At 41.3% G+C, this 13079-nt stretch overlaps 1 pseudogene; it reads left to right on the top strand.

Annotated features, from left to right (window-relative positions):
- Positions 1-13079, top strand: part of LOC132266371 (DNA repair protein XRCC2 homolog) — a 58065-nt pseudogene that overhangs the window by 17905 nt on the left and 27081 nt on the right.

Here is a 13079-nt window from a genome sequence, read left to right on the forward strand (position 1 = left end):
CTCAAAACGGGCTTCTAAGCCCAGAAAGCCCTTTTTCAATTTTTATGACTGTTTGGTGAAGTTTTTAAAATGGACTTTTAGAAAACGCTAGTGGTTTAGAAGCCCGTTTCAAAGAAGCCACTAAAACCTACTTTCTGATTGACTTCGGGCAATTAATTAAATAATAATTTTTAAAAAAATTTTGTAACCTTCTCAGTTCATTCTCTCCCTATCTTCGTTCTCTGTAGCCATCTTCTCTGTTCATCCTCTCCCCATAAAATAATTTTGAAAGTTCCGTTGCTGCCAACGGAATATCTGATCGTTGGCAGCAAAATTTCCAGTGAAATCTCCTCTTACACCGTTTTGAGACTTGAAAGACGTTCGCCGGTGACCCACTGATCTGACCCAGTTTGCAACGGAGATGAGACACAAATTGGAAGAGAACCGTCGTGTGGGTGACCAGACCGCCTCCAGTGATGGGTTTCTCCGCCATAGGAAATGTAGGCAGGTTAAATTACAGTAATTTTGGTCTTTATGCTCCTTTTTTTCTGCCACCTTCCACCTTAATGGGATCTCTGATCATTCCTTGGAAGTGTATTTGGCGCTCTAAAGCTCCTCTTAGGTTGCCTTCTTTGTTTGGATTGCTACTTGGGGAAAATTCTAACATTGGATAATCTGCGCAAGAGAGGTAATACCATTGTTAATTGGTGCTGTCTTTGTAAAAATGATGGTGAGTCCGTGGACCACCTTCTTATTCATTGTCCTGTTGCATCTGATTGCTGGAATCTCATATTCAGTATTTTTGGCGTTCAGTGGGTAATGCCTAAGCACTCTTTCCAATTAATTAATGCTTGGAGAAGATGCCCTGTTTCTGGTCATGCTTGTGATTTTTGGAGGGTCGTCCCACATTGTGTTTGGTGGTGTATTTGGAGAGAGAGAAATAACAGAAACTTTGAAGGGAAGGAATCGTCTTTTGCAAACCTTAAGTCTTTTATCCTACGCTCTCTTTTCTGTTATGTCAGAGGCAGCACTTGCTCCTCGATCGATGACTTTTTTGTTCTATTGGACTCTGTTGGTCCATAGGTTTGGTTTTTGCTCTTTTGTTTTTGTGTATTAGGGACGCGTTCCCCTTTTGAACGTTTTTCTAATATATTTTTACTTATAAAAAAAAAAAAAAAGAGGGGGCTCCAAATCTGAAACTTCATTAGGTGGCGAATTTCGAGAAAGAAAATGGATCTATTTGCAGTAGTGTTTATAATGAAATCAATGATCAATTAACTGGAGGGTTCCAGATTGAAATGGGTCTACACATTTCTATCATGTTTCACTGTAATTGTTGGAGGTTTTCTTATGTGGTCATGTAGTTTTTCTATTTATCATTCGATTAACTTTTTTTTTCTGTCTTGGTCTTTTAGGTTGAAACTTGCAACAGTGGTGATAATTTAAAGACCTCAGAATAAAAAATAAAAAAATAATAATAAAAAAATAGTTAAAAGGCATTTCAGGAATGTACTCACCAAACAACTTTATTGTCTTGAATACTTTCGAATAAAATTACTTTAACAAAGGACTTATTACCAAAGCCCATTTGATGTTTGGAAGCTCCCCCAAACACAACCTAAATCTAAATCAAATCACAACATATTCTATGGCATAATCAAATCTCTACTAATATGGTAAGTCATTATATAAACCGTGGCTATCATATATGCTAACATATGCATAGTCAAATCTCTGCTATTATGGTAAATCATTTCATAAATCGTGGATATCACATGTGCTAACAGAAATCAATCTCGGACACTAAACCGTACCTCGGGTGCTCCAAAACCCTTAGGTAACAAGAAATGAAATAAAAATAAATAAATAATAATAATATAATAATTAATTAATAATAAAATAATAATAATAATAAAAAAAATATCTCTGGAAAACAAATGACACGGTCATCACAAGGAATCTGGAATGGAGGAAGAACAGGGCTCTTTTGGAGATAGCAGAGGTTGATTGTTTGAAGGGTTTGGGTAGACTTGATGAGCCAATGAGGCGCAGGAGGGAGGAGTGTCAGGTGGAGATTTTAGAGATTGGTAATTCGGAGGAGATTTCGTGGCGGTTGGAATCTCGTGCTTCGTGGCTTATGGAGGAAGAATAAGGCTCTTTTGGAAATAGTAGAGATTGAAGGGTTTGGGTGGTCTTGATGAGCCAATGAGGCGTTGGAGGGAGGAGTGTCAGGCGGAGATTTCGGAGATTGCCATTTTAGAGGAGGTTTCATGGTGGTAGAAATCTCGTGTTTTGCGGCTTAAGGAAGGTAATTGGAACACGAGGTTCTTTCATAGGCTTGCTAATGCCCATCGGAGGAGTAACCACATTGCGAGGATTCGGGTTGACCAGGTGTTAAGCAAGGAGGAGGAGGTATGTAGGGGGATTGCCACTTTCTATGAAATGCTGTACAAGGGCCCTATAGGTGGAGGCCATTGCTAGGGGGGTTGCATTTTAATTCTCTATTTGATTCTGATAGAGGTGGGTTAGAGAGGCCATTTAGCAAAATGAACCTGGGTTTGTAGGGGGTTGCATTTTGTCTATGAGTTGTATGGAGCAAAACAGGTGCCAACTAAATTCCATGTAAGGCTGCCATATGGTGTCTAACCAACCGACTTCCATGAAATTCCAAAACACTCCCATACTAACAAGTTTAATCAGGGAAAAAAAAAAAAAAAAAAAAAAAAAAAAAAAAAAAAAACAAGTTTAATCACACTAATGCCCCAATATAAGCAATTAACTCACTAAACACGATTAAAAGTCACTAAGCATGATTATGAGCCACTAATCATGATTAAAAGTCACCAATAATGATTAAGATTCACTAAGCATGATTAAGAGTCACTAATCATGATTAAGAATCACTAAACACGATTAAGAGTCACTAAACACAATTAAAAGGCATAGTAAAATCTTAGGATATCACGTTGGTGGTCTTGTTCTGGTTGCAAAATGGACCTGGGTATCCTTCACGTAAGCAGCAAGACTGCTGGAGGTTGTGGCAATGTCCTGGCTCTAATACCAAGAAGAAATATAGGTGAAATATGTAAAGACTTGAATGAGAATAATCATCCATTCACAGCTCTGGTTTTTATATATGAAAAGAGCACATGTTAAATATTACAGGAAAGGAAACCAATTAAAATCACTGCAAATTCTATGCAATAATCATCCATTCATGGCTCTGGTTTTTATATATGAAAAGAGCACATGTTAAATATTACAGGAAAGGAAACCAATTAAAATCACTGCAAATTCTATGCCTAAATATATGCGTAAATAAAGTCAAATCCAATGATTCTTGGCTAACATATCTCGGCTAACACAAATTGTCAACTTTAGCATGTTTCAAATTTCAGCTACATGTTACCTTATCTTTTATTTACTTATTTTTATACTTGCTTCTCAACTTAACCTTGAATTGCTTTGCTTCAATATTACTTAAATGATTAATTTCAGCTTTGAAAGTTAAGCATGATTTAAGGGGGAGCAAATTGACTCAAACAGTAAATGATGAACTTAATTGTTTATATTTACTTAAATTTAGTGTTTTATGATTTTTATTCTCTTATCACATTGATATAATGCACTTGGTATAGTTTTATGATGGTTTGGACTTGGTTGCATTATTTTTTTTCACTCTTGATTGAGGGGTTTTCCCATAAATTCTGGTGTTCACTTATTTACTGCTTTATTTATTTGATGATTTACATGCTTGTTTCAATCTGAGGTTATTACTTGATATTAAATAATCGGTGAAACCTGAAACAAGGTAGTTTATATAGTGAAACACAACCCTTTACCAAAGTAACTGAAAACGAATTTTTAATTGTTCTACAAAAGCTATGAAACAGTGCTGCACAAGGTCCCCTGAAATAGAATTTTTAAGTAAAGTTTGACCCCTAAGGAACATTAATGGAAAATTACACCAAACCGTTTGATGATTATCACAAATTCAAAGATCTTGAAGGTTCTGTATATTGTAGCACTTCTCTATGATGCATTAACACTATCTCACACCAGCCAGCAGTTATTTTGGGCATCTACAACCAGAAAAAATAAGTGCAATAATATATAATATATTACCTTTTTTCTCAAGGGATTGGGGAAGGTAGTTTCGAATGATAGGTAAACCTAGTTATTTCAACCTTTCCATGACACTTAATAATTTGTAGCATTCTATTGTAAACATAGGTAGATGAATATTGTTAATTTACTGTATTCTTTTGTTTTATTGGCTTTACAGACATTGCATTATCAACTTCAGAAGGAGAAAGAAGCTCATGGTGTCGGAGTGCATTTTCTTATGATTGACAGGTTTATACATTTTAAATATTCTGATTATAGGTTATTTTGCCAGGCTTCATATTAGATGAATATAGAAATATATATATATATATATATATATATATATATAAGTGAAATTGTATTAAAAGAGAAGAAAACAATAATCCGCAGGAAGCCTTTTTTCTAACTACTTGGGGTAGGCTACATGAATCCTATGTTCCCATTCCGCTCTATCTAAGGCCATAGCGTCAGTCAAACCACATGCTATCATATCCTTCTTTACTAAATCTACCCACCATTACTTTGGCCTTCCTCTTACCCTAGTATTATCCTCTATGTGGACTATACCACTCTTTCTAACTGACGCAGTTAAAGGTCTTCTATGTCCAAACCATCTTAACCGTTTTTCTCTTATTTTATCTCCAATTTGTGCTACTCCAACCATCTTCTGAATGTGGTGATTTCTAATTTTATCTTCTTGTCCTATATTATTTATTTATTTTATGAGTAAGATTGTAGTAAGAAGCCTTCAAAAGGGGAAAAAAAATCCCTCAAAAGCTACACAAAACCAAATAGGGCCTCGAAACTCTCAAAGAGTCCGAAAAATCGACTATCTCCTCGGTTTACGATTTTTCCCTAGAACCCAACAAAAAAGAGTGCTAATAATGGAGAACTTCGACGCACCAATAGGAGCCTTCTTTCCATCAAAGGATCTCCTATTTCTTTCAAGCTATAAACACCACCAGTTGCATAAAGGTGTGACCCTCCAGAATTCACGAGCTTAGCCCCCAATATACAACCTCTCCAAGCCTCAACCAACCCTCGGGAAGATCTGGGCAAAACCCACTGAACCCCAAACAAACCCAACATAAAAAACTAGCAATCCCGAGCCACTAGGCAATGCAAAAGAAGGTAGTCAACCGTTTCTTCATCTTTATCTTCTTGTCTTATTGCAAATCTATCTCAGCATTTGCATTTCCGCCACACTTTATTTTAGCTTATGTTGTTTCCATTACAGACCGAATACACTTATTTTTCAAGTGATTCATATCATCAAGTGTGCCCTTTCATTCACAATTTTTTTTCTTTCACCAAGAATGTTTTATAGAACTGTGTTCCTTGAATTTAAAGTATTTTACTTTCACGCAATTCACAGGATCACGATCAAGGGTGTAATGCTCTTTGTTGCAGTGGTCCTTAATTTTAACAATCGAAATGTGGTCCAAAGAAAATAACACTATTTGATAGGGCTTCTTCCTATACCTATGAATTCCATTGGACCCAGAAATGATACAAAATAATCCTTTGGTCTTTCAATATCAATAGGTTGATTGTTTCGCTCCTGTATCTTCCAAAAGGAAAAAAAGATCTCTGAATGATATCCTTTTTTCTAATATTTAGAATTTAAACAAAAAGTAGATACATTTGAAAAAAAAAAAAAAACATTATCAACCAACATACAACATAATTGACTTGACAGCGCAAATTTTTATTTAATGCAATTATAAATGATCCTAGTGATAAAAAAAAAAAAAAAAAAAAAAAAAATTGAAACAATTATAGTGGTGAAGGTGCAAGAAATTTCTCTCTGTATTAGGAAAGTAATCTATTACACTTCACACAATCTCCCCCTTTCCATCTCTCTAACTTCTATTTATTGAAGTGTACATTTGCCCTAAAACCTCTCCCAAAACTCTCAAACCTGGGCCAATCTTCAATGGGTCTTTTCATTCGGCCATAGCGAATGAAGGCCCCTTTTGTAATGCCGAAGAGGTTGGGCTTGGAGGTGGTTCAAATGACCTTTGGGCCTGGTGGACCGGGCCATTTATGGCCCAGTTCGTTTTCGGTACGCTCACCTGCCCCCTAATCTCTCCCTAATTAATTAGGGTGAGATTAACAAGGGGATGCAATCATGACGTGACAGCTCGATGTGATGACGTGGGGAAGCGGACGGTCAGCACAGAGATCAATGCTTTGAAAACTGAAGTTTCATCATTGCTGTGACGCCTCGGTCAACGAGAATGCCTTCTTTAAAACCCTTGGTCCGTGCCCTCAGATCTCTCTTCTGTCTTCTTCATCTCTTCTTTAAGCATTTCATTTTTCTCTAGCAACGAGGAAGTCTTCTCCGGCAAGCCTTTCTTAGAGATTCCTCATCCTCAACTCTCTGCAGTGACTCTGTTGACTCCACTCTTTAAGGTTAGTTTCAACATCCTCTTATTTCTTAAAAGGTTTTTTTTTTTCTTTCTTCTCTTTTAAATTTGAGGGTTCCTCTTACCGTTGCCATGGCGATTGACTTAGAATCTATTTGTGCAAAGTAAGAAATCCCTGTCGACGTTTTCATTAGAAATTACCCCAAGAAACTCAATGTGAGAACAGGTGAGGGTCTCCTTCAAGGGGAGATCCTCTTTTCTCCCCTTCATTTGAACGTGATTAGATTCCCTTTGCACCCTTTCTTTTCTTATATCTTTAACAAATTAAACCTCTCCCCACTTCAAGTGAACCCCAACTTCTTTAGGATTATGTCAGTCCTTCTGATCATGAATGATGACAAAGACCTGGAGCTCGACCTTCTGGATCTTCTCATGTGTTATAGGATCTGTAAAATTAGGCAGGATGACATGTACTACCATCTATTCCCTATTGCCAAACAGTCGATCTATTCGGACAAGCCTGGCTCTGAGAAGGGTTGGAAGAAAGACATTATAGGGGTTAGAGGGGCTTGGCAAACTCCATCCTCTAGGAACTTTCCCATCCCGACCGTCTTCGGCAAGTGTTCTGTTCCCTTGTACGTTAAATTTAGAAAACATAAGAGCGAGTATAAGTGCGCAATTTGTCTCCCACGCTATAGCTCTTTCGTTCGTCATTCGTTGGGCATCCCTTATGACGACTTGAGTTACGGTGTTTGTAGGGCTAGGCTTTGAGAGAAAGTGTGGACCAGCATCCTTTCATCCTCTTAGCTACTTACTCTAGAAGCCCTCAACAACATATCATTTCTAGGGCTCTGCATGGACGAGCTACAGATCCCCTTGTTCGGAAGGAAGAGGGATCCTCCTAGGGATGTCCCTGCCACTACTCCTAACTCTGAGAATCCTTGCACTGTCCAGGAGACTGCCCTGGCGAAGGAGAAAGGAAAGAGACCCCTATCGGAGAGGGGTTCTGGGTCTGACTTGGATGACGTTCCCTTGGCACAAAGGGTTCGGACTTCTAGGGCGACTGAACCCAACACACAAAAAGAGTTGCCCACTTCTAGTGGCGCAACTAGGGGAACAGAGGGGACCTCATCTAACCCTTCGGCAGTGATCCCATGGACTCCTAAATTTGTCCGAGTGGACTGATCGGTTGTTGCCCCCAGCGACACCATGTTTAAGAGTGGTCCGACCGCTTTTTCATACTACACCCATATGTGGACTCCACAGGATGTGAAGGTCCAGAGGGACATGTCCCGGAAGGACATGTATACCCGATTCCCAATCTCTGCTATGGAGGTAACTTGTCACTTGACTCATATTTACCTTTTCTCTTTCTTTTTATCGTTTTAACTCTGTTGGGCTCACATTGGGCATAATAGCTTTCTTGTGTTTGTATATAGACCTTGTTTGGGATGGTCACCTTACAGAGGCACCTAGAGATAGCTGATAAGTAGGTGCCCAACTTCTTCAATGGGTACAAGATGGTGTCCCGAGACTTGAAGAAGGCACAAACCAAAGAGAAGGAGTTGGAGCTCAAGCTCTCAACCCTTCAGAAGGAAAGGGATGATCTCCAAAACGCCCTGGAGACCGTGCGGGCTACTAGGTCCGCTTTGGAGAAGAAGTCCTCGGATGATCGCACAGCCCTCCTGGGCGTGAGGCGGGGTTAAGGCTCTGCATGCTCGTTTCTCCTGGGCCGAAGCCATATGATATGCTGAAGGGTATAGGGACGGGTTTATAGACCGTTCCCCCTTGAAGGGTAGAGGAGCTCCTATAATGGTCCGAACGACTGCGACTGCGACTGCGATCTTCAGATTGACCCGCCCGGTAACTATATCGACCCAACTCCTAATCAGGCTGAGCTCGTCTTCAGGGAGTGCAAAGAGATTGTGACCTCTGGGGTCATCCCTCCTGTCCCAGACATTCAGCCTCTGAACACTGCTCCTGCTCCTTTTGCCACATGTCAGGGGAATGGAACATCTCTGCCCATGCTTCTGACAGCCAGGCTCAGACGCTCGAGGATATTGTTCACGTCGACTCTCCATCCTGAGGGGATGAGGTGGTGGAGGACGTTTGGGATGATGCAGGATCAATCTAGGAGGATAAGAGGACTGATTAGGGACTTAGTAATTTTCTGTTATTTTTTTTATTTTTATTTATTTATTTATTTTATAAATATGATTTTTGTAAGGTTGAAGACGCCTGTAACCTCTGGAACTTTATCAATGAAAGAACCCTTTGGATTCAATTTGCTTTTACAAATTCCTATAAGTGTTTGGCTCTCGGCTCACTTATAAAAAAAAAAAAAAAAGTGTTTGGCACTCGGCTTATAGTGCCATTTGTCACTGATATTTATAAATATTCACAAGTGTTTGGCGTTAAACTTGGTCAAGTGCTTGGCGCTCGGCTAGAATGCCACTTGCCACTGAATTAGTTAAGTTGGCGTTCGGCTTATAGTGCCACTTGCCACTGACTTGGTTAAGTGCTTGGCGCTCGGTTAGAATATCACTTACTTAGTTATAAATATTCACATGCTTGGCGTTCGGCGTATAGTGCCACTTGCCACTAACTTGGTTAAGTTCTTGGCGCTCGGCTAGAGTGCCACTTGCCACTGACTTATTTATAAATATTCACAAGTGCTTGGCATTCGGTTTATAGTGCCACTTGCCACTGACTTGGTTAAGTTCTTGGCGCTCGGTTAGAATGCCACTTGCCACTGAATTAATCAAGTTCTTGGCGTTCGGCTTATAGTGCTACTGACTTAGTTAAGTGCTTGGCGCTCGGCTAGAATGCCACTTGCCACTGACTTAGTTATAAATATTCACAAGTGCTTGGCGTTCGATTTATAGTGCCACTTGCCATTGAGTTTGTTAAGTTCTTGGCGCTCGGCTAGAATGCCACTTGCAATTGACTTATTTATAAATATTCAAAATTGCTTGGCATTCGGCTTATAGTGCCACTTGCCACTGACTTGGTTAAGTTCTTGGCGCTCGGCTAGAATGCGACTTGCCATTGACTTAGTTATAAATATTCACAAGTGCTTGGCGTTCGGCTTATAGTGCCACTTGCCACTTGCCACTTACTTGGTTAAGTTCTTGGCGCTCGGTTAGAATGCCACTTGCCACTGACTTATTTATAAATATTCACAAGTGCTTGGCGTTCGGCTTATAGTGCCACTTGCCACTGACTTGGTTAAGTTCTTGGCGCTCGGCTAGGATGCCATTGACATAGTTATAAATATTCACAAGTACTATGCTCAGGTTTCTCCTTTCTAAGAAAACTTCTCTCTTTATAGATTTTTGTTGCTTAGTGCATTTACATTCACATAAAGGGAGACAGTTCGAATGGAAACTTAATTGACAATTTCGATCTACTTATAATACCTCTTCAAATACGTGGCATTCCATGGTTTGGCAACCTGTCTTCCGGCTAATGTTTCCAACATGTATGCTCCCTACCCTACGACTTCTGCAATTCTGTACGGTCTTTCCCATGACGGCATCATCTTCTTGGTGATGCCCACCACTCTCTTCAGCACTAGATCTCCAGGACCAAACCCTCTATGTTTCACTTTTTTGTTGTGACTATTCACGGAGTGTCTGTAGGTATGAGGCGAGCCTGATTACTGCCGCATCTCTCTTTTCTTCTAGGAGATCAAGGTTAAGTTCTAACATTCTGTTATTTCGTTCTTGGTTCCATGCTATGCTCCGAACGGTTGGCACTATGTGCTCGACCGGTATCACTGCCTCCGTGCCATATGCTATAGCGAATGGACCGGTCGGTCGTCTTGGGGTTGTTCGATAAGCCCACAAGACGTTTAGGAGTTTCTCAAGTCAATTGCCTTTCTTCTTTTCCAACTTCTTCTTTATGCAGCTGAAGATTGTTCTGTTTGTGATTTCAGCTTGCCCATTTCCTTATGGATGGTTGACTGCTGCTAGCTTCTGATTGATCCCATACTCATCCATTAATCTTCTCACATGCTGATTGTCCAAGTTGGTACCATTGCCTATAACGATTGACCTTGGTACTCCAAAGCGACAAATGATGTTTTTCCAAATGAAATGCCTCACTTGTGTGTGAGTCACGATGGGGTATGGTTTGTGATCTTGCCTTTGGTAGAGGGCCAACCACATCCATCCCCTATTGCGCGAAAGGCCATAGGTTGGTTATTACGTGCAAGTCTTCAGGTGGTTGGTGAATCAGTGGTCCGTACCTCTGGCAATTGTCACATCTCCTAGAATAGTCTTTTGCATCCCGTGACATGTCTGGCCAGAAGTAACCTTGGGTCATTGCCTTATGTGCTAGAGATCTTCCCCCCGTATAGTTGCCACGCACTCCCTCGTGAATGGTGCGTAGGATCTGTCTTGCTTCTGAAGGGGTCACACACTCTAGGTAGGGGCTGAAAAAGACCTTCTGTACAGTTGGTTATGGATGATTGCATACTTCGCAGCATTCGATTTGACCTTCCTTGCCTTATCCTTCGATTCAGGCAAGTCACCATTCCTTATGAAAGACATGATGGGATCTATCCAGCTCGGCTCATAAGGTATGACACATACCTGAAGACGTTCAGGATCGAGTGGCGTCGGCATCTCCATTCTCCTCTCTAGGCAGTTGTGCGAACTTGACTAGATCGAACCCTTTTGCCTCTTGCTCTACAGTAGAACGGTAGGCCTCCATTATGCCATCCTTGGTGCTTTATTCCCCGGTTACTTGCCTTATAATCAGCTGTGAGTCGCTGAAAGCGCTCAGGCTCTTGACTTTCAGTTCTTTGGTGAGTCTTAGTCCAGCTAATAACGCCTTGTATTCTGCTTCGTTGTTGGTTGCCTCAAATTCAAGTCTGACTGCCTGGCAAAGGTTTGTACCCTCGGGGGTCTGCAACTCAACTCCCACGCCTGCCCCCCATCTGATTGGATGAACTGTTGACAAAGAGTTTCCATGGAAGATCCCTTAGGATCTCTTCCCTGTCCTCTGTGTCACACTCCAACAGGAAATCAGCTACTGCCTGGACTTTTATGGCCGTTCGGGGCTCATAGGTGATATCGAACGAACTTAGCTCGATCGGCTACTTGGTCACTCTTCCTGTTAGGTCTGGCTTGTGAAGGATGATCCTTGGGATAAGTGGTGAGGATAATAATGGGGTGAGACTCAAAGTAGTGCCGGAGCTTCTTCTTGGCATGCACCAATGCCAATATAACTCGTTCGGCTCTCGAGTACCTTTTCTCTGGATCAACCATTGTTTTGCTGACATAGAATATTGGGTACTACCTTCCTTACTCCTCTGGGACCAGGGCGGCACTGGTTGTAGTGTGTGACACTTCAAGATACAGGTAGAGCCTCTCATTTTGCTTTGGAGCAGAAAGGATCAGTGGACTTCGCATGTACTCCTTTAGCCTGGTCAGGGCTTGCCTCTGTTCATCCCCCCAAGCTTGTCGCCCGTGACCTCTTATTGTATCGAAGAATGGCTTGCAACAGTCTGATAACCTTGAGATGAATCTGCTAAGTGCATCTATTCTTCGTGTAAGAGCCTGAACTTCTTTAAGGGTCCTTGGCTTCTCATTTTGTACCAAGGCTTTAGCCTGAGCCGAACTCGATCCCTCAGCTATTGACAATGTGACCCAGGAATTGTCCAGAGCCCACTCCGAACGAGTATTTTGCTGGGTTGAGTCTCATGCCATGCCTCTGCAGCACCTCAAACACATATTGCAGGTTTGCAAGGTGATCATCCTTCTTCATACTCTTTATGATCATATCGTCAATATATGCTTCCACAGATCTTCCCTTTTGGCCTCTGAAAATTTTGCTAACTAGCCTCTGGTAGTAGGCTCTTGCATTCTTCTGCGCGAAGGGCATCACCTTATAGCAATAAGTTCCTCGTTCTGTCACAAAAGATGTTTTCTCCTCGTCATCTGGATGCATTGGGATCTGGTTGTAGCCCGAATAGGCGTCCAGAAAGGTTAAATGCTCATAGCCAGTGGTTGAGTCTACCATCTGATCAATCTTTGGCAAAGGGAAACTGTCTTTAGGACAAGCCTTGTTTAAGTTGGTGAAATCGATACAAACTCTCCACTTCCCTTTCTTCATCTGAACAACTACCACATTGGAGAGCCAAGTGGGGTACTGAACCTCTCTTATGAAACCCGCTTCTAGCAACCTGTCTATCTCATCGGCTATAATTTGGTTCTGCTCTGGCGCAAACCTCCTTTGCTTTTGCCTAACGGGTTTAAAGTTTGGGTCAACGTTGAGTGAGTGATATGATAGGGAAGGACTGACTCCTGGCATGTCTAAATGACTCCAAGCAAACACGTCTGCGTTCATGGTCAAGAGTTCGACCAACAGTCATTTTTCCTCCATGGTAAGCTTTGACCCTATCCTGGTTGTTCTCTCAGGCATCAGAGGATTAATCTGCACCTCCTCCAACGGTTCTTTGGTAAGGACCATTGGCTCTGCCTCCTCCCTAACTCCCTTGGGTGGAGGTCCCTGTAACTGCTATTTCGGACTCGTAGGACGGGCGATCGTCTTGCCCTTTCCATTGGCCTTAAGGGTCATAACATAACACTCCTTCGCGGCCACCTGGTTACCATGAAT

Source organism: Cornus florida, unplaced genomic scaffold, assembly GCF_030987335.1.
Source record: "Cornus florida cultivar Cherokee Brave unplaced genomic scaffold, ASM3098733v1 CherokeeBrave_3.0.0_Hap2_Chr07, whole genome shotgun sequence".
NCBI classification, from domain to species: Eukaryota; Viridiplantae; Streptophyta; class Magnoliopsida; order Cornales; family Cornaceae; genus Cornus; species Cornus florida.